A 21,436-nucleotide genomic window follows, 5' to 3' on the forward strand; every position below is an offset into this window, starting at 1 on the left:
CGAGTATATGATGCAGTGCAGGTATTGTGTTGTTTTAAATGCAAAGGCTTCAATCACAAAGCGGCTGACTGCAAGGAAAAGGAAGTATGCACAAAATGCTTGGGTGAGCATAAGCATACACAATGCATAAAGGATGCAGTAAACAAGTGCATTAACTGCATACGAGCAAACAAGCAGCTGAATCTAGGACTTGACGAAAACCATGATACTCTGGATAGAACTTGTCCCGTATACCAACAAAAGCTAGATGCAAGGAAAAGGAAAGTTGTTTATTAGCAACCAAAGAAAATCCTTACAGCAGCGCAAAAGTCAAAATATTATTCAAATCGAGATAGCAATATATACAACTTGGAATGCATTTATCTTAATATTAGTAGTATCATAGCAAATAAAATCGAGCTGGAACGTCTTATTGAAATAAGAAGACCAAGTATTGTGTTATGTACGGAAACGTGTACAACAGAACATATCTTGGATTCTGAACTTAGTATTCCGACATACAAATGCATTCGTTGCGACTCTCAAAGTAGGCACACTGGCGGTGTTGTCATGTATGTGAATGAAAATATACAATTTAGCATAGTTTGTAATAAAGCTATCAACATGAATGTGTGGTGCATTATTGTAAAAATAAACAAATGCGCGTTAAAATGGAAAATCGGTGTACTATATCACTCACCAAGTAGCAGTGACTCCACCTTTATTACTTATCTAAATGAAATCATCACTGAACATCTCAAGGAGGCGGATAATAATTTAATAATTGGTGATTTTAATATCAATGTAAATGTATCGTCAACATACTCAAACCAGCTAACAAGTTTATTTGCACAAATGGCAATGATACAAAGGATAAACTTCGACACAAGGATAACAGAGTACTCGTCTACAAGAATTGATTTGCTATTCAGTAACAATGATAAAGTTAAAGCAGTGAATATAGGTGAACATCGCATTTCTGACCATGAGACAATCCACTTCGAAGTGCCAACAACAAAGCTTTGTAAAATGAGAAGGTATGCTACTGTTACATGTTGGGAGTACTATAGTGCTGAAAATCTTTTAACTTTGCTACGAACATGCGATTTCAGCTTTATATCAATTTCCGGAGTAGAAACTAAAACTAAAGCCCTAAACGAAGTTTTAACTGTGGCTATGCAAGCACTGACTTATATAAAGAGGGCCCAAATACAGATAAGAAATAAGTGGTACGACCGAGAATTAACAAACCTGCATAAAAGAAAAATAGAATCTTATAAAACTGCTCGAAATACTGAATTTTGGGACGAATATAACGTCATTAAGAAAATATATAAAAGAACCATAATTTATAAAAAAAAGGAAATACATGGAAGATAGAGTAAATCATAACAATGGCGATATGAAACGTATGTGGAAGTGTCTAAAAGACCTCGTCGAGCTTAATGATATTAAAAAATATATCACTAAAATTGTAATTAACGGTGAATGCCTGGAAAATGAATATGATATAGCTAATGCCCTAAATAACTTTTTTATACAAAGTTTTGTTGAAATTAATGATAGCATCGAAGAAATTGTAAATGGGGATGAAATAAGCGCAAATCATAGTAATCCATTTGAAACATTTAAATTTACTGACATTGTAGTGGACGATATTATTATTATCACAAAATCACTTAAAAACAAATATGGCGGCGACAAGCTTTTATCGGAGGGTGTCGTTAAAGATGCCATGACATATACTGCTAATTTCTACAAAGACATAATTAACGAATCCTTAAACAGCGGTATTGTACCTAGTTACTGGAAAATTTCAACAATAATACCTGTTGAAAAAGTAAAAAATACAATGAAACCCGAGGAACTACGTCCAATTAACACGTTACCTACAGATGAAAAAATTATGGAGACAGTGGTGAAGGATCAACTTGTGGCATACTTAGAGAAGCACAATGTGATTATCCCAGAACAATCGGGATTCAGGAAGAGCCATTCTTGTGAAACAGCGTTGAATATGGTAATTGCAGATTGGAAAGAAGACATGGCGGACAAAAAATTTACGGTGTCTGTCTTCTTGGATTTAAAACGGGCTTTTGAAACTGTCGATAGATCTGAGCTATTGCACGTTATGTTTAAAATTGGTATAAGAGGAAAGGCTTTGGAATGGTTCCGGAGTTATTTGGGTGACAGAAAACAGAGAACGATAATTGGAAAGGAGGTTTCATCAGTGGTGGATGTTAACATTGGTTTACCACAAGGCTCGGTCTTGGCGCCAATATTGTTTACATTGTATATCAATGATATCAAAAGATGCTTAAAATATTGTAAAATACGTCTATTTGCGGATGATGCATTGCTTATCATAAGTGAAAAATATGCAGAATGTGCCATGCTGAAAGTACAAGAAGACCTGGACTCGCTATACAAATGGTTATACCTTAGAAAACTGAAATTAAATGTCGAAAAAACTAAGTTCATGATATTTTGTAAAAACACTAATATCATAAGTAACAATAGTTTAAATAATATTACGCTGAAGGTAAAAAACATGGAAATCCAAAGAGTAGACAAAATTAAGTATTTAGGAGTTTTGATTGATGATAATCTAAATTTTGGAGAGCATGTAACTTATCTGGAAAGAAAATTGCACAGAAAATAGGCTTCATGTATAGAACATGTAAACATATCAGTCAAAGTCATAAAATATTGGTATATCGTTCAATTATTGAACCACACTTTATTTATTGTCCTACTATTCTGCTATTAAGTAATGATATATATATTAAGAAACTTCAAATACAGCAAAACAAGGCAATGCGATTTATTTTAAAATGTCCTCCAAGAACGCCAAAAATTGTAATGCTCAATAGATTAAACTGGCTTAGTATTAAACAGTCAGTTAGTTATTTCACATTGAAATTTATACACCAACTTAGGTTAGGAATGTTACCGAATTACCTGAGTAGTAAAATACATTATAATCATGAAATCCACAATTATGGAACAAGAAATTGCAATAATATAAGACTGCCTAGAATAAGAACTGAGTTCGCCAAAAGGTCTCTTGAATATTTAGGGTATAAAATGTATAATGAGTTACCTTCTGATTTGAAAGACTGTGAAAATATTAGTAAGTGCAAAGAAAAATTGTTTTTGTATTGTACGTCACTAAATGTGACATGAGTATTTATGTTTAATCTCTTATTTTAACCTAAACTAGGTCTTAAAGACCGTAATAATAAATAAATAAATAAATAAATAGTTTCTTAATGGTTGCCCCATCATTTGAAATTGTGGCCTTACCACTGGAATCAACAATATGCTTGTCCATATTACGTGAACCCAATGTAGTGCGTACAGCGTCCACAATTGAATGCGAGGTATTGATGTTGGATATGATGAATATTTTTTACATAAAAACTCATGTACCCAATACAAGTTCAGGCATACCGCCGATAACACACCTTTTAAAGGACGTTGTGTGTCCAAATCACTTAGCGGTTTTTCTTCTATGATTTGTAGCAATTCTTCAACAAACGTTGGATCATGTATGGGATGCGACCAAAGTGGACCGCCCATCTATAACCCTCTGAAAAAGCGACTGACGCGCCTTTTTGAATGAACATAACCGTTTAGGAATGAAAACGGCGACCTTGTAACTGATGTCCAGAGAGTGCTTAGATTATGGAGGGAACACTTCTCTGCTCTCCTAAATGGAGGCAGCAATTCACCGCGCAGAGATGAAGAACCCGATCCCACAATCGATGATGATGGAATATATGTCCCCCCGCCCGATTATGACGAAGTTAGAATAGCAATAACCAGATTGAAAAACAACAAGGCCGTGGGCGCTGATGGATTGCCTGCGGAGCTATTCAAGTTCGGCGGCGAGGAGTTGGTAAGGCGCATGCAGCAGCTTCTTAGCAAAATATGGGCGGACGAAAGCATGCCCGACGGTTGGAATCTAAGTGTTCTTTGCCCAGTCCACAAGAAGGGGGATACTGCAAAATGCACCAACTATCGTGGAATCAGCCTTCTTAATATCGCATATAAGGTCCTTTCAAGTGTATTGTGCGAAAGATTGAAGCCCACCGTGAACCGGCTGATTGGACCTTATCAGTGCGGCTTCAGACCTGGTAAATCTACCATCGACCAGATTTTCACAATGCGCCAAATCTTGGAAAAAACCCGTGAAAAGAGAATCGACACACATCACCTCTTCGTCGACTTTAAAGCCGCCTTCGACAGCACGAAAAGGAGCTGCCTATATGCCACTATGTCTGAATTTGGTTTCCCCGCAAAACTTATACGGCTGTGCAAAATGACGTTGAGCAACACCATCAGCTCAGTCAGAATTGGGAAGGACCTCTCCGAGCCGTTCGAAACTAAACGAGGTTTCAGACAGGGTGACCCCCTATCGTGCGATTTCTTTAATTTGATGCTGGAGAAAATTATACTAGCTGCAGAACTTAACCGCACTGGAACAATATACTATAAAAGCGTGCAATTACTGGCATATGCTGATGACATTGATATCATCGGCCTAAACACCCGCGCTGTTAGTTCTGCTTACTCCAAGCTGGAAAAAGAAGCGGTAAAGATGGGTTTGATGGTGAATGAGGACAAAACGAAGTACCTGCTGTCATCGAGCAAAGAGTCAGCGCATATGCGCCTTGGCAACCACGCTACTGTTGGCAGCCATAATTTCGAAATAGTAAAAGACTTCGTTTATTTGGGAACCAGCATCAACATTAGCAACAACATCAGCACTGAAATCCAGCGAAGAATCATTCTTGCCAATAAATGCTACTTTGGACTAGGTAGGCAATTGAAAAGTAAAGTCCTCTCTCGGCGAACGAAAATCATACTCTACAAGTCACTTATCGTACCCGTCCTGCTATATGGGGCAGAAGCATGGACCATGACAACAGCAGATGAAGCGGCTTTGGGAGTGTTCGAGAGAAAAGTTCTTCGAAAGATTTATGGACCTCTACGCGTTGGCGATGGCGAGTACCGAAGAAGATTTAACGATGAGCTGTACGAGCTATACGCAGACATCAACATAGTCCAGCGAATTAAAACGCAGCGGCTGCGCTGGCCAGGCCATGTTATGCGAATGAAAGATGATGCTCCGGCCAAGAAAGTGTTTCTATCGGAACCCGCCTATGGAAGCAGAGGTAGAGGGCGGCCCCCACTCCGTTGGAAGGACCAGGTGGAAAACGATTTAAACTCCCTTGGTGTGACCAATTGGCGCCGGTTGGCGGAGCGAAGGAGCGACTGGCGCGCCTTGTTGGACGGCCATAACCGTTTAGACGGTTAAGCGCCAATTAAGTAAGTAAGTAAGTAACCGTTTAAACGGTTAAGCACCAATTAAGTAAGAAGGAAATAATTTGATTTATTCGAGTTTAAATACTTAAGTGGGATAGTTGAAACTTACATGATGTTTATCACCGCAATGCGCACAATTTGTATTAACATTTGGTCCAGTTGGTATACCGAATTTTACTTCCGCATTGTCTTTATCTGAGATCTTGCTTTTTACAATACCCATAGGCTGTAGCTTAGAGGTATCACAACCAGTGCATTTAAATACCATTCATTGTTTGCTGTGTTCATAATATAAAGATATGGTAAGTAATTGGATTGTGGTAAAAGGCCAAAATGCTGTATACCAACCTCATGCTATATTTACACTTCGGTTGACTACTATGCATACGCACAAATACGCGCATATAAAAATTGGCAGAAATGCTCAAAAGTGGCTCAATATATTTTCCATAACGATTAGAAAGCGTTTCAATGCAATGCAATAGTATACGCAATCCCATCTCATGGCAGCATTTCATACGCAAAGGAACAGAACTATATTTGGCATTGCAGGCTTCAGGCGTATTGCCTGCCAGCACAGCCATATCATTCGCAGTTACAAGTAATGAACCCCCACTCGTCAGTGATTGTATAGCGCCATCCAGAAAGCGATTCGGACAACCAAAAGGTCTATAACATCGAAACGCTTCTCATATGAAGTTGAAAGGTACATGAGAGTCCTATTGCGAATTTTATTATTGATTATTACAGTTAAATCACTAGCTATTGATTCGTATATCAAACCTACATTGCATCCCCTTCGCTTGGCACAATTAAATGTTCCACTCCATTGTGTCGCATATTTACGCTAATGGAATCTACTGCCACCTTAGATAGATCATTTGCAACAATTTCACGCATGCCTGCTACTTCTTTTGCATAACTTATGCTACGTAAACCTGTTGCAGCAAGCGCTTCCAATATTCGCAGTCCATCGTCGTATTTTACACCACCAGCCGTGTATGGTTTCTTGTCATTAGCATTGCTTGCTTTCCGCCGCTTCCCGCTCTCTTTTCATCCGGTTTGAGTATACATTAAGTACTGAAATACTTAAAGCACGGTTAAATTCTTGTACTGGATTGTAGAATACGGCCCCGACGGCAATAATTTCTGTAGTGCTTTCTTTGATCACACGTTCGGGTGCTTTGTCGTTCGTAGCGATCTGTTAATTCATAAAATTTAGGGCGATTTTGTTAATAACGCGAAACATATATTTACCTTATTTTCAGATATTTCCTCAACTTCCATTTTGGCTTTAAACTGCTGTGCATCCAAGTTTTTGTTATCAGCTGTTCGGTGGTGGCATACGCTGGCTGCTGCTTTCGTTGAACAGTGAATCGTGGAAACTGTTTCAACAGAGGAAATATTTAAGCATTACAGATGCACAACACTGTTTTTTTATAAATCAACGATGATAGCCAGCCTTGGGAGGTTGTTGCTGCTGCTATCGTGGCCTTGCATTACCTGGTTGCTGTTGTGGTATATACCTTGGTATAACTGAATGTGGCGTCATTGCCCCACCTGGTCCAGTTGATGCGGACCACGAACAACAACCACCACGACCTACACTGTTTGGGTTCACTTTGCTGCTGCAAACACACCTCCGTCACAATAATTAATGGAAACCATGGAGGGGTATCTCAACAAGAGAGGCTATTTTATTGCACACAGCCGTTTTTTTACACCGAATTTTCTAATCTTTTTTTTTCAATTTTGGATAATAACTCTTAATGGTAACAAGAATTTTTTTCTTGTATGTATGTGGAAATCAAAATTTACTATTCTGCATTAGAATTGCTCACGATTATTTATACTATGCAATTACATATTTCACTTTCTTTCTTTATAAACATGCACACATTGATATGAGTTTTTTTTTGCTAAAACACACTTTAGTAGACCAAAAAATATTAAAGAATGCGTATATTAATTTCTGCAAAATGTAAATCACACAAATTGAAAAAATTTTCCACTTTTCTGCAGAATTAGAAATGGCGGATTTTTTGCACGCAAAATGACGTATTTTGCTATCCCTATGAAAATAATAGGTGCGAGAGAGCACGATACATTGTGGGAAAGCAAAATTTGTCAGCATGCTATTTCATTTGCACAATTTTTCATTCCAAATCGTCACCCCTGTCAAAAATACGTGTGGCTGTGTGCGTTTTTGGTCACACGATTTTTGCAGGGCGATACACGATAAACGTTTGCAATCTGTTATACCGTATTATGAAATAAATTCTAGCGTGTGAAACCCGATCGTTAGCATTTATCGTGGTATTGCCATACGCTCACTATCGCATCAACTGTTCAATTTTCTACGCTAGCTATCGTTGATAAATTTTTGCACGATAGCACGATACGTCGGGAGCTATTTAAACAAAAGTAAATATAAAATTAAAAATCCAAAAGAATCTAACTAAAGCCTCATTCCCAACACTCTGTTGCAACACCCTGGCAAGAAACCTTAAAGTGGCACAAAATTTCAAAATATTTGGGGCGGATGATCTATTTTTACGGGTGCGCAAACTGCCTTCTATTTCTGTTAAGACATACTCTGAAATCTATTTTCATTGTGAATGATGACTAAGTGTGATATCTTCTGCATAAACGTCAAAATTCCAAAGTGATTGGATCACCTGATTTGTATTTGACTATCGCTGTCTCGTTTTGTCTCTCTTTCTATCACCCGCTGAAGATAGGCGCTGCCATATTGAACAGCCTGTCAAAACGTTGAAAAGTAGCCATATTGAACAGCCTGTCAGGCAGTTGACAGATAAGATAACACACTTAGTCATCATTCACAATGTCTATTTTTTTACTTCTATCTAGTACGTGAAGTACTTACAGTGTAGAGTTCATTTTAAGAAGATTGTAAACATCTCTCAATGTTCTTTCTATGGCCTTTATGCGAGTTTCGTCAATTTGTTCATTCGAGTTTATATAAAAGCAACAGAGGTTGCAGAAAACTTGTTATTATTACAGCTTTTAAAAACTTTTGCCACTTTTACGTACAAGACAATTGAATTTTTAGTATTTGAGTTTTGTTTTGCTATCCCGTATAGATTCACAATAATTTGTAAACAAAGCTCTGCTGTCATTCACAATAGTACATCTATCGGGCGTGTGGAAATCGCAATATGAAAGCTGATTTTTTACGATACGCTAACAAGCGTTTATCGTGTATCGTATGAAAATTCATAATAGGGGCGCATGCCTACCCTGCAAAAATCGTGTGACCAAAAACGCACACAGACACACGAATTTTTGACAGGGGTGACGATTTGGAATGAAAAATTCTCCAAATGAAATAGCATGTTGACAAATTTAGCTTTCCCACAATGTATCGTGCTCTCTCGCACCTATTATTTTTATAGGGATAGCAAAATACGTCATTTTTGCGTGCAAAAAAATCCGCCATTTCTAATTCAGCAGAGACAACAAAACATTTGGTGGTCGAAAAATTTTTCAATTTTGAGAGTTTTTTTTTTTTTTTTTTTTTTTTTTTTAATGGACGTTGTGGCAGCGCGCTGCCCTCAAGTGGCCCAATGAAACCAGGCTAATCCTGTTCACACGATCGATTTATATATATATATAATAACTTTTTTTTTTTTTTTTTTTTTTTATTTTGCCGAGTCTTTGATGGGCAGCGGTTTGTCAAGCGTCACGATCTGAGACTGCTCAGCTACAGAAGAAATTTCATCAGCCAAGCGTAATACTTAAAGAGAACAGAAGCAAACGTATTATACATTAATTTAGAGAGGTGAGAACAATCTTTTTTATAGAAAAAAGGGAGTCCGAGCTATCAAATGTGTTTGAGTGAGAGTTATAATCTTGGCATAAACGCCGAAAAGGTTCATTTTGTTCGAAATTGGTTCTACATTGTTTCAGCAGAAGAGGTTTGAAGTGTCTCGATGTCCGAGAGGGAACGCAAAAGTTCACTTCATTCAGAAGGAATGGGCTCGAAATTGATCCATTTAAAAGTTTTGTCATAAATATCACACCAAGCATTTCCCTTCGACTAGCAAGAGTTGGAAGATTGATAAGCTTTAATCGATTAGTATAAGGTGGAAGATTAGTTAAAGAGTCCCATTGGAAATTTCTTAAGGCAAATAGTAAAAATTGTTTTTGTATTGATTCGAGACTGTCTGCATGGACTTGATAACGCGGATTCCAAATTATCGAGCCGTATTCTAATATTGGCCTAACTAATGTTGTAAAAAGTGCTTTAGTTATGTAAGGTTCGTTAAATTCTTTTGACCACCGTTTAACAAATGCAAAAACACCTTTGCCTTTATTCACTGTAGCATTAATATGAAGATTGAAACTAAGTTTGGAGTCCATCATGACTCCCAAGTCAATAAAATTATTTACAGTTTCTAGACTATAGTTGTTAATTGTATATGAAGCTGGTGGCGAAACTCTCCGAGAAAAACACATGAATTTACATTTTCTGAGATTGAGCGGCATATAATTTACATTGCACCAGGTAACCAAGTGATTTAAATCCATTTGAAGCAAGGAATGTTCCTCAACCGAGGCACATGATTTGAAAAGTTTTACATCGTCTGCGTACATCAAGATTTTTGAGTATTTAATTGTACCAGATATATCGTTTATGAACAACAAGAACAGAATCGGACCAAGATGGCTGCCCTGAGGAACACCAGAAGAAACATTGATGACCCCAGAAAGTGTATTTTTAAAGATTACTTTTTGCGTACGATAACCAAGATACGAAGAAATCCAACATATAAGACGGGGTTGAAAACCGAGTTGACTGAGCTTATGAATAAGTCGAAAGCTTTACTGAAATCGGTGTAAATTACATCAGTGTGAAGGCCTTTTCTAAATCCATTAGAAACGTGGGTGGTAAATTCTAGTAAATTGGTGATAGGTGATTTGCCCTTACAGAACCCATGCTGCGAGCTTGCAATAATGGGGAAATAGGGAATGTTAGGTGGTGGGTAACAATAGCCTCAAATAACTTTGGGATAGCGGATAACTTTGCTATGCCCCGGTAGTTTTCTATTGAAGACCTGCTTCCATTTTTATGAAGCTGAATAAGAAAAGATTCCTTCCATATTGTTGGGAAAACGCCATAAATTAAAGATAAATTAAATAAATCGGTTAGCGGCTGATAGATGTTTGCGGCACATTTTTTAAGAAAGTGTGTCGGGATCCTGTCGGGGCCGTATGAATATGATACTTTTAAAGTTTTTAAATAAGATAATACATCTTCTGAAGATATAAATGGAGCTCTGATTGAATAACATGAATCAATATGGTATGGGTATTCATTAGGTGGAACGTTGGTCTCAATAGAGTAATTTGATTTGAAAAATTCCGCAAAGAAGTCGGCGATCTCTTGATCATCGCTGGAAATATTATCTTGGAATTTCATGGATGATGGAAACCCTTTCACCCTGCGTTTAGAGTTTACGAATCCGTAAAATGCCTTCGGGTTGCAAGTTATATTTCTTTTCATTTTACAAAGATAAGCTTTGTAACACTTTTTGTTCAATTGAAAATACTTGCAGCGTAGAATCGAGTACTGTAAGTAATGGTTATGTAAACCCGTCTTTTTGAACAACTTGAAAGATCGAGACTTTTTATTCTTTAAAATTTTCAGCTCTTTAGTGAACCATACTTGGCTTGTATCGGAATGTACACAAATCCGCTTAGGTACGTATTTTTCAAAAAGACAGTAAATGGTATTGTAAAAGTCAGAAACGCTTTGCTCCACATCAGCATTAAATGTTGGCCACACTATTCGAGATAGATCACGATTTAATTTTTTAAAATTGGCCTTCGCAAAGTCGAAGCGATAACTGGAGTCGTATCGTTTATTTCCGCTGTTACAAGCATAATTTACAACTTCGTAAACTATTTTGAGGGAAGGGTGGTAAGCATCTTCAGGTTCAATAATGGGTTCGCATCGACTAATGGAATATTTAGATTCATCATCCACAAAGGCTAAATGGAATATCTCCGGAAAGATTTAAAATTAAGAGGGAGTTCTCCAGATCACATATATATATATTTTAAAGTGCGCAAACTTATAATTTAAAAGTTATTTGGTGTTAAAGTTTGCAAATTTCTATACAAATTTTATATGTGTATACGTATATATATGTGGCAGCACAGCTTTGTAATGTCATCAATAAAATATATGTATATATATATATATATGTGCATGTTGCTACAAAAACGCGATTGATTTAATAAAAACATTTATAATAAGTGAAAACAATGCAAAAATGAAATGTGAAATATACAAAAATGCAATTTAAGTTTATCGTTGCCAATTTATATAGAAATGTATGTGGATTAAGGTTTTGAAAGATGTGTAAATTGTAATTTAAAGTGCTATAGAAATTTGCTAAATTTGCAAACTTTAACAACAAATAACTTTTAAACTATAAGAGTGCGCACTTTAAAATATATATATTTGTGATCGGGAGAACTCCCTCTTTCATTTGATACCAAGTTTTACCCCGAACTCGGGGCGTGCTATTCTAAAATTTTCCCAAAGTCTTTAATATACAATGATTTTTGCTGTTTATTTCGACAAAAATTTTTGATTTGATTTTTGTTCTCATCGAAAGAATTCACAATTATATAGCACCATGCCGCGAATTATGATAAAAGGTGGTGTGTGGAGAAACACTGAGGTAAGCATTTGACGCGACTGGTTACTCTTGGCCGTTTATTAACTAAATTGATAACTTTCAGGATGAAATCCTCAAAGCAGCTGTAATGAAATATGGCAAAAACCAGTGGTCACGTATTGCATCACTGCTGCACCGCAAATCTGCCAAGCAATGTAAGGCACGCTGGTACGAATGGCTTGATCCTAGCATAAAGAAGACAGAATGGTCACGGGAGGAGGATGAAAAGTTTTTGCATTTTGTTGGTGGTGAACGTTTCATCATTTTCCAAGGTTTGGCATTAATTTCATTTTTAGGTTGCATTAGAACAAGTACATTGATTTTACGTGGCAGTGTTGAACAATTTTTGGAAGAAACTGAGCTTCGTTACATGATGCTATAGGGAGGGATGGCCTGAAGGTTTAATGTGGCCACATAAATCGTTCCCGAGATGGTCGGGCTGGCACTTTAATGGTGCTGTGTTACCGGAGCGTACCGGATCTGTATCCGGCTAAAGGACCATCACATCGATAACACTCCCCAAAGCCTTCGGGGAGCAACCTTATCGCTACAAAAACAACAACAACATTGTGTCCAAATCCCGAAAAAAAAACTATAAAATTTGTGTCAGTGAAATGATAATTATTGCTTTTGGTTGTTAGTTTTGAGGCATCGTCATCGAGTTCCTTCTGATCGTATATGCCGGTTCTTTTACATGCATAAAGTGCCGTTGAAGCCTTCCTCACCCTCTCCTCCACGTTGAGCTGCCATGACAGCTTACTGTCTAGGATCATTCCTAGATATTTTGTGCAAGGTTTCTCCCGTAGAGTCGCCCCTCCTAACTTAGGCCTGGTCCAATTAGGGACCTTGTACCTCTTTGTAAACAAGACCATATGCAACGTCATCTGCGTAAACCGTAAGTTTTTCTGGTCCCTCGTACAATCCCCTAGACCAGCGTCCACAGCAGAGGTGATAGCACCCCTCCCTGCGGAGTGCCCCTGTCCACTAATTTCGTGGCCGCGTACAATCCCCATTGCGATGTAATCTTACTGCAGTTTAACATGCAGTCGATCCATCTGGGTAAGGCTGGATGTACTTTAACGTAATTAAGACCATCAATAATCGCCCATTTAGAAAGCCCCGGCAAAGCTTAAGAAGATTTCTAGAGCATATTCCTTATATTCCAGGGCTTTTTCTATGCTTATTACCACCCTATGCAATGCGGTGTCTACTGATCCAGAAACCTTTCTTCCCGATGGAAGCCACGGCTCATGGATCAGCGCGTTAGGAGGAGGAGTTCCCTCGACGCCACTTTACTGTGTTGGAGGTTTATCTGTAGGACTCGCAGCACCAATGGGCTGCTTGTCCCCCTCCAGCACCTTCATCGTGACGTCGTCGTCCTCCCCTAGCCCTTTTGGTTTAGAAAGTTCGAAGCCCCCTTCAGCCTCTTGTACCTGTTGTGCCGGGTGTTCCTCTGTGCGACTCACAGCACCATCTGGCTGTTGGTCCCCTTCTAACACATTCGGGGTGACGTGGGCTACCTCCACCTGTCTTTTTTCCCTTAGGCTTTTGAGGTCCTTTTAGACTTCGCCCACGTCCAGCGTGTTAGGACTTTAATACCCGCGACTTCTTTTCCTGAGTCGCATATAAATTTTGCCTGTACCTAAGGACATTTTTCCAAGCTGCGCGTACAATATATCCTCCGCCTGCTTGTTTATTTGGAAGATGTATAACTGACCTTCCTCCGTAGGCCGAGATACAGTAAGTACCTTCCAATCCTGTGTCGGTATGTTCGGATTCTGATTCTGCAAAAATCGCAGTGTATCCTCCGACTTCATCACGCATGGTATCCATACCTTAACTTTTGGTACCTTGGGGATTTGCGCTTTATCCACCATCTCAAAACGCGCGTTCGTGCCCTGCCTTTAGAGGTTTGGAACCACTTCCTCCAGCCACCGCAAGCTCGCGATGTTGTCGCACGCTATCATCTTCATACCATTATACCATCCCCCGAATCAAAGGTTGGAAGGAGCTTACTTGGTTATTCCCGCATCATCTTAAGCATTAAGCTAATAAGCTCCTTTTCTACAGATCTCCACCTTTCACTAGTCATCTGTTCGAAAGGACTGCTACGATCAACCAGCGCCACAGTCAGTGACTGCTTTGCACATCACTCATCTTCTCGGGAAAAGCCGGCGTCTTAGTATTATTTCCCTTTGGCACCTCCGAGAAAGCCGAAGTCTTAGCTCCCTCTAGCACCTCCGAGAAAGTCGGATTATTAGCGTTATCTCCCTTTGGCTTATCTCCTACTTCCATAGTTGGAACTTCCCTCTGACTCGCAGCCTTCGAGGTAGTTGCTACCTTGCTATTGGGGCCCATCTGTCTTACAGCTTTGGGCCTACTTGTCTTGTCTATGGGACTGCCCTGCGTCGCGGCTCTGGGACTGGGCCCTTTCTGCCTCTTGAAAGCAGGCTTGTCGCCTTCCGCCGAACGTTGCCTTTTCATTCTGCCATTCGACGCTTCTTCCTCCTCATACCGATTGAACTGCCTTCGGCCTACTTCTACCGCCTCATGAGCTCATGCCAAGCGCTCGATCTCTTATGTTGGGTCCACCACTGCTCCCAAGCGTTGTACAATTCTTAGTACTGCACGGTACTTCGAGAGAGCTCTTTGCTCCGTACCCTTCTCCACTCTTCTACTCCTTTTTCATTTGTGTGCTTCTCCAACACGGAGTTCATTGAATTAGCACTACTCTCGCTCAGTCCTCTTCTTATCATCGTCCTTATGAAAATTAGGTAATGAGTCGTTCACCTTGGTCGTACGACCACCAGCCCGACAAGGCGGGCTCAGCGCTCCAGTATTATATACGGGGAAAGAACCGTCAGCCACAGCAGCGCCCCTTACTGTGGTAAGGCCATCAATACTCCCCCAGGTGGTCCGGGAAGGCTCCGTTCGAATACAGCCGAATTTATCCCCTGGCTACAAATCGTCCAACAGGCACGGTCCGCATAACACCCTGGATTAGGGGGTTGGCAGTTCTTGGTCACCGACATCCCGCCGCCCTCCAATGAGGCGAAACGGCGTAGATGCCAGTCCTAAACAGCTCCTCCTCATAGTCGGGCGCTATGGAGATCGGCTAAGCCCTCACACCAACGACGATTTTCGTTACAATTGCTAGTGCATGATCTCCAAGATGCAGATCCTGATCGAAAGTCACACCCAAAATTTTAGGGTGTAAGACAGTCGGTAGGGTAATGCCATATGGTCGACATTTGGCGCGGTCATGTTTTAAATAAGATCACCGATGATTTGGTTGGTGAAAATATCAGGTTTCGCGAGGCGACAAAACTGGAGAGATTGGGGAGATAGCTGTTTATTTTATTACAAAGCTCATCGATGTAGGAAACAATAGCATAGGCGTAGAAGCAATAGTGACTCCTGGTGGTAAAGGTAGCTATTGATATGTAGAAGTTAAACAGATGTTTGAATATGAGTTTTTTTAGTTATAGCAAAAAAGAGCGTTGAGGATTTTTAATATCTTACCAGGTACCTTCGTACATGTTTCTAAGAATGAAGAATAAAACCTATTCAAATTCAATTTTCACCAGGACAAAGCCGCTGAGACTTCGCTATACTTTAACGTACAATACGTTACCCCATTTTAGCACAACTATAATTTTTTGATTTTATTAAATTTTATAAAATGTTTCTTCCTCTACAGTTCTATTTCGGTATTGGATGGTAAATATGGCTTTCGCATATTCTCCATCAATAACTGTGAAAAGGTGGAAGAAATCTATGCGTGTAAATCTCACATATTATCTTGGTCGAGCGTTTCTTCAATAGCTCTCTAGTGGTGATGGTGACAGCAGAGAAACCCAACTGTTTACAAATGTTACACTTGAAAAAGAATCAAAATATCTGCCATTGCGTCTACGGCTCAAATACCCACAGTATATGAATGAATCGATTGAACCTAATTGTCTGCCTAACGGATAGTATACATATTCTTCAAATCGAAAATATTGCCCCAAACGAACTGGGTCTGAATACTGAAATAGTACACATATTCAAAATCGACGAGGAGGCTGTGATGATGGTATAGGGTGAGTTGTTGAATAACATACAAAAACCACTTTAACCCATCTATATATTTGCATTACAGCTAAAGCTTTACAAACAGCAAAAATTGCTGGCGCCAAGCAATTGAAAAAGGCAGTGAAGTATTCATCACAATGTACGGATGTTGTAAAGTTAGAAACTGCTGTTGTAACAGCTGCCACCGATACAACGGTGATCTCTACTTCGCCGAGTAGCGGCTCGTCCGACTATCTATCGAACACAGTATAATCATATCTTTTGCCAACACAGGTTAGCGATGTGCTTGCACAGGAAAAGATTTCAATTGGAAAACAAAAACCAATTAAGAGAGTTTATTTATTATTAAAGTATTTACTTTTCTTTATATCGACAGTATTAATTTAAGTTGCAATATCACGTACATATATAATAAGGGATGTGATACGATTGCTGTCGGAATTAGATTTGAAACCAATCAATACTCCTGCTATGGGTTGCAGAATTATTGCTTGAATGATTAGATTTAGAACAATAATAAGTCTGACTCAATTACTAGTCGTACATTTTTAAGTTCATCAATTACGACAGCAATGGGATTCCACGACACCTTTGAATATTCTTGATCTGAAAAAAGAGTAAACCTAATCTGAATTTCTACTAAGCTTTAAGTTGTAGATTATTCAAATAATTGGAGTTTTTTCTAAAGCTTAATATTATTTTTTTGCTCGCTTAGAAGAGATTTCAATTGGAAAACAAAAACCAATTAAGCGAATTTACTTATTATTAAAGTTCTTCTGTTTTATATGAACTGGATTAATATAAGTTCCAATTTCATGTACATATATAATAATATTGAAAATAATAAATATTGAAAATTAAATTGTTTTGGTTCATATTTTATTCATATGGCTGCTCCAGGTAAAGTAAATCTGCAGGTAAAATTCACGTTATATGGCGGTTATATAAATGGTAAAACCGCAGTAAAATTGATTGTCAAATGACTCGAAAATGTAGAGTGAAATGACGAAAAAATTACCGCCATTTGACGAGCATTGTGACGTGTGTGAGCAGCACAGTACTATGCTCACGTCCTATAGGTGGGAGCGGAATTCACGATCACATTAATAGGAACGAAACGGAAAATTTGGTCACAAAACCTAATCCGCCCATGCAAAAATGACTATGAATATAACCGCTGCAGAAAGTCACAATGACCGTAAAATGACTGGTAAAATGACGTGGAGTGTTTTTGCAGGGTAATAGCAATACACAGATTTTGACAATTTGAACAGACATAATTTGTTGCTGTACAGATGAGCCAACCATATAGTTGAACCATGCTGTTCACATTAGAGTTGCGCTTTTTTGTTCATTTCAGAGATTCGATTCTTTAGTTCTTTTTCTGATGAACGAGCAAGTTGTTCTTTTTGTTTATCTGTTCTTTTTTGTTTTCAAGCAAATTTGTTCACTGCACCCGCGAAAAAAGCCAAAAAGTATAGATGAGGGTGTGTATGCAGCAATGCTTAAATATTTAAATGTATTATGAATAAATAACTTAATATATATATATATATATATATGTTTAATTAACTTCAAAAAAAGTTACAAATTTCGTAAGATCCAGAAAATTGAAAGAGTACAGACACAAATTGTAAATATGATCTTTTCAAGTTTAATAAATGTAATTAGTTTCTTACAAAAGATGTTTTTCATAATTAGTCCATACATATATTGTTTTAGCAGTGCCACACACATATCTTTAGTGTTGTTACGGTCTGCTGTTACGGTCTACGGCTACGATCACTTAGGAGCGTATTCGCGAGAACACACCTAGTGATGTGGCGAAAGTTGCGATACCAAAAGTATCGAAAGCAAGGAGAAAAACAGAACGGCGATCACTAGCGAAAAATTGCCACGAGTTTCCGGCTGCATACACACGAAGAAAGATAAAAAAATTTTGGTAAGAAATAAAAATCGAGAAAAATCGCCGAGTTTCCGGCCAGATCGACACCAAAAAGGATGATGGTGGTAAAACGTATTTACCTAGTGTGTTTATAAATGATTATTGGAACTTACAACGTGAACATTTTCCCATCAATGAAACAACGACAGAATTAGATTTGCATTTAACCTATCAACCATTAGGCATGTTCAAGTGGCAATTGTATGCAGCGCAGCAAATGTAAAAAATTGGGTGGTAATAAATCTTAACCTAGTGAGGACACTACCACCGGCGTAAAGGCCAACACGAAGCTTTATCGCCACCTGGGTCATTTGGTAACCTCGGACCACAGCGCCAACCGCCACCAACGGTGCCTACTATTACCACGGGCAACACCATCGGTAGTACCTCCCCCATCTCCTTCATAAGCGCAACCACGAGCGCAACAACCATCAGACGTACCGCCACACCAGTTGCAATGCACGTAGCGGGGCCACGTACATAGGCTTGCGGCCACTAATGGTAACACCAACAACAGGCGGTACCACCGACCCAAATACTAGCCGCATTCTTATTAGCTGCGTTCATACCGGCAATAATACTGCTAGCGCATCCTTATTGGCTGCTTCCATCCCGGCTATAACAATACTAGCACAACCCGTATCAGCTACGACCAGACGGGCTACAATAAACCAGCTACAATGACGTTCACAGGGCATTAGAACAGTTTCCCCCAGCGGGTTAGGGGATCAGAATATACCCGCGGTAGGTATGCCTGTCGTAAGAGGCGACTTAAATACCAGATTCAAGGGGTTGTGTAACGCAACCCTTCAGGTTGCCAGCGCAATATATAGCTTCTCCGAACCCAATTGTCAACCTCACCTATCCGCGGCGAATCCTGTTTCACTAACAGACGAGGCTCTGGCGACCACAAGCTCCTCATGGAACTTGTGGGTGGGGAGGGGGGAATGGCCTGAATGTTTAATGTGGCCCATAAATCGTTCCCGAGATGGTCGGGCTAGCACCTTAATGGTGCTGTGGTACCGGAGCGTACCGGATCTTTATCCGGCAAAGGACCATCATATCGATAACACTCCCCAAAGCCTTCAGGGAGCAACCTTATCGCTACAACAACAACAACAACGTTCACAGGGCAGCAAGTATAGGCCTGCGGGCATTCCAATTGCGATAACGAACATCAGCGGTTAAAGCGGTGAGTTCGTTCCACTACTGAACTAAAGTTATGTATTTGTAGCCTTAACCCTATCTTTTAAGATTATATTTTTGACTCCGCAACATTATGTAATGTTAATATACCACCATACTCGAATTTAGGGCTATCACCCTATTGTAGAATCAAAGCAAATGTGAATACGAATGCAATATGCACAATGACCGGAGGAAATGAAAAGTTAAAAAAAGAGCAATTCTTGTTGTACGTTCAAAATTGTTGCATACAAAAAAAAAATTACCCAACAAAAAAACAAAGCATATTTTAATGGTCATAGGTGTGCAATTTATACTGCCTGTGAAACAAAAAAAAAGTGTTTCAGGTATTAAAATTTGCTTTGCGTTGTGGTAGAATTTTACTATTACATTTTTTTTTAATTGATGCCATCGTGGCGAATATGATTTTGGAGCGAGCAAAAGTGTTGATATTGTTTCGGTAAGGAATAAAGTTTTATGGGTAATTCAAGTTCAGTTGCATTATCAGTAAAATGCATTAACTCTATATTGAGAGACGCAAATAACAAGTAATGCGGGTAAGCTTGCGTTATCAAAACAAAACTTTTTGCTGTATACATTTTTTGGTGACTGAGTCGAACTAAACCCGAAATAATACCAACCCTGACTGTTACATGTAAAATAGTTAACGTTTCAACTGAACAAGTAAAACAATTTCATTAATTGTACTATAAGTTTAAAGGGTTCATGTTTTACCTGAACAGGTGAATGACTTCGGTAATTTTTCCATGAATCTAAAAGCTTACGTTTTACTTGAGCTTGTGAAACAATATTTTTGAGGGGTAGGATTTACCCCAAGTTTAGTCCTAGTTGCGTTTATAACTAATTTCTTAGTGCATAGTACATATTACTGTCATTATACTATGTGTAATACCGAAATGGTGTTCAGTTAAACTCAAAGTAAGTTTAATACAACAACTATTAATATTGTAAGGGGGCCCCAAATCAGAAGTTGTATCCAAACTGTACAGCCCTAAGATAGATTTGTAAAACAAAAAAGAGAAAAGGGCATTTATCCTAATTTCTGAATAAAAAAAGATTTTTTTTATTACATATATAGTATATTTTTATTTTATTACATATATAGCCTTTTTGATTGCTATAAAGTTTAAAAAAAAAAAAAAAAAAAATTTTTATAAGCTTAAATATATTCAAAACCCTTGTAGTAAGAAATAAGAGAAAAAAAGGAGAAAGCTATGTTAGTAGTAATAATGAATTTTGAATAAAAGTTGTTAATAATATGGGAATGCTGGCGTCGCCAATGATTTAGAAGGCATAGGGTAAAGCAGGTAAGGGGCCACCGAAAAATAGGTGCGTCGGTGGCCATGGATTTTGAGGGTGGGACAAAGCACCGGGCGTCGCAACAACACCCGCGGCGCCCCTCTTTATATTCGGCCCTTTTCCTTTTTGCATTTTAATTTTTCAGCGTTTTTTTGTTGTTTTGAATTTCAGCTTTAGTAACCGGCCGTGTCCGGTTCGGTAATTTTTTTTTGCGTTTGAATTTTTTTTTGAAGTTTAAATTTTGAATGTTGTAACGGTCTGTCCGTGGCATCCGGTTCGGCCGGATGTTGTTTTATTTTGTATTGATAAGCGTTTTGAGTCGGTCTCTGCGCTTCTGTCAGGGTTTTTGATTTTGACAGCTTTCAGTTTTGATAGGCATGATAGGAACTTTTTTCTGCTTATGGCGCAGGAACAGTAAGGTTGGCAAGGACCCGCCCCAGCCGACAATGACTAGCCACTGTGCACCAACACATCATGCCGACCGCCTTCCTTACTGCTTCCATCGAAGATGCGTATCCATAATAGTGTAATTGGCATCATCGACATTCGTGCTCAGAATTTCTGCGTATGTATGTATGAATTTAGAATAGGGGGACTCATGAAAGCATATAAACTTAGAAGGTGTAAAATTATATCAATTTACACACGCGGTTATATGAACGCACCTAGTAATACTTTTGACAAACTTGATTGTTTATCAGCTGTATTATTGCCAAACAAAATTTGTTTGACTGTTATACAAATTAAAAAATGCCAAGATTAAGTGAAAAATCAAAACTAAAACGTCTTTACTTGCTTATGTTGGAGATTTCTGATGAAAATGCCTGCTGTAATGTCTGCAGGGTTGCATTCCTTTGAGTTTACCGCGTTTACACAATGCAATATGCGC

General features: G+C 38.7%; 1 protein-coding gene across 3 annotated transcripts in view; it reads left to right on the forward strand.

Moving 5' to 3' along the window:
* Positions 1–16,936, forward strand: part of LOC137244642 (cell division cycle 5-related protein-like) — a 110,944-nt gene extending 94,008 nt beyond the window's left edge. Inside the window, exons 1-5 of one of the 3 annotated variants that reach the window (XR_010951138.1) lie at positions 8,543–8,829; positions 11,325–12,023; positions 12,085–12,292; positions 15,721–16,105; positions 16,165–16,936. The gene's annotated coding sequence lies outside the window, so the exon portion shown is untranslated. Of the gene's footprint in view, positions 1–8,542; positions 8,830–11,257; positions 11,281–11,324; positions 12,024–12,084; positions 12,293–15,720; positions 16,106–16,164 lie in introns of those variants that run through there. The other 2 variants (XR_010951140.1, XR_010951137.1) reach the window with 2 other exon arrangements.
* The last annotated feature ends 4,500 nt before the right edge of the window (positions 16,937–21,436 follow it).

The sequence above is a fragment of the Eurosta solidaginis genome, chromosome 3 (assembly GCF_040869045.1).
Source record: "Eurosta solidaginis isolate ZX-2024a chromosome 3, ASM4086904v1, whole genome shotgun sequence".
Lineage (NCBI taxonomy): Eukaryota > Metazoa > Arthropoda > Insecta > Diptera > Tephritidae > Eurosta > Eurosta solidaginis.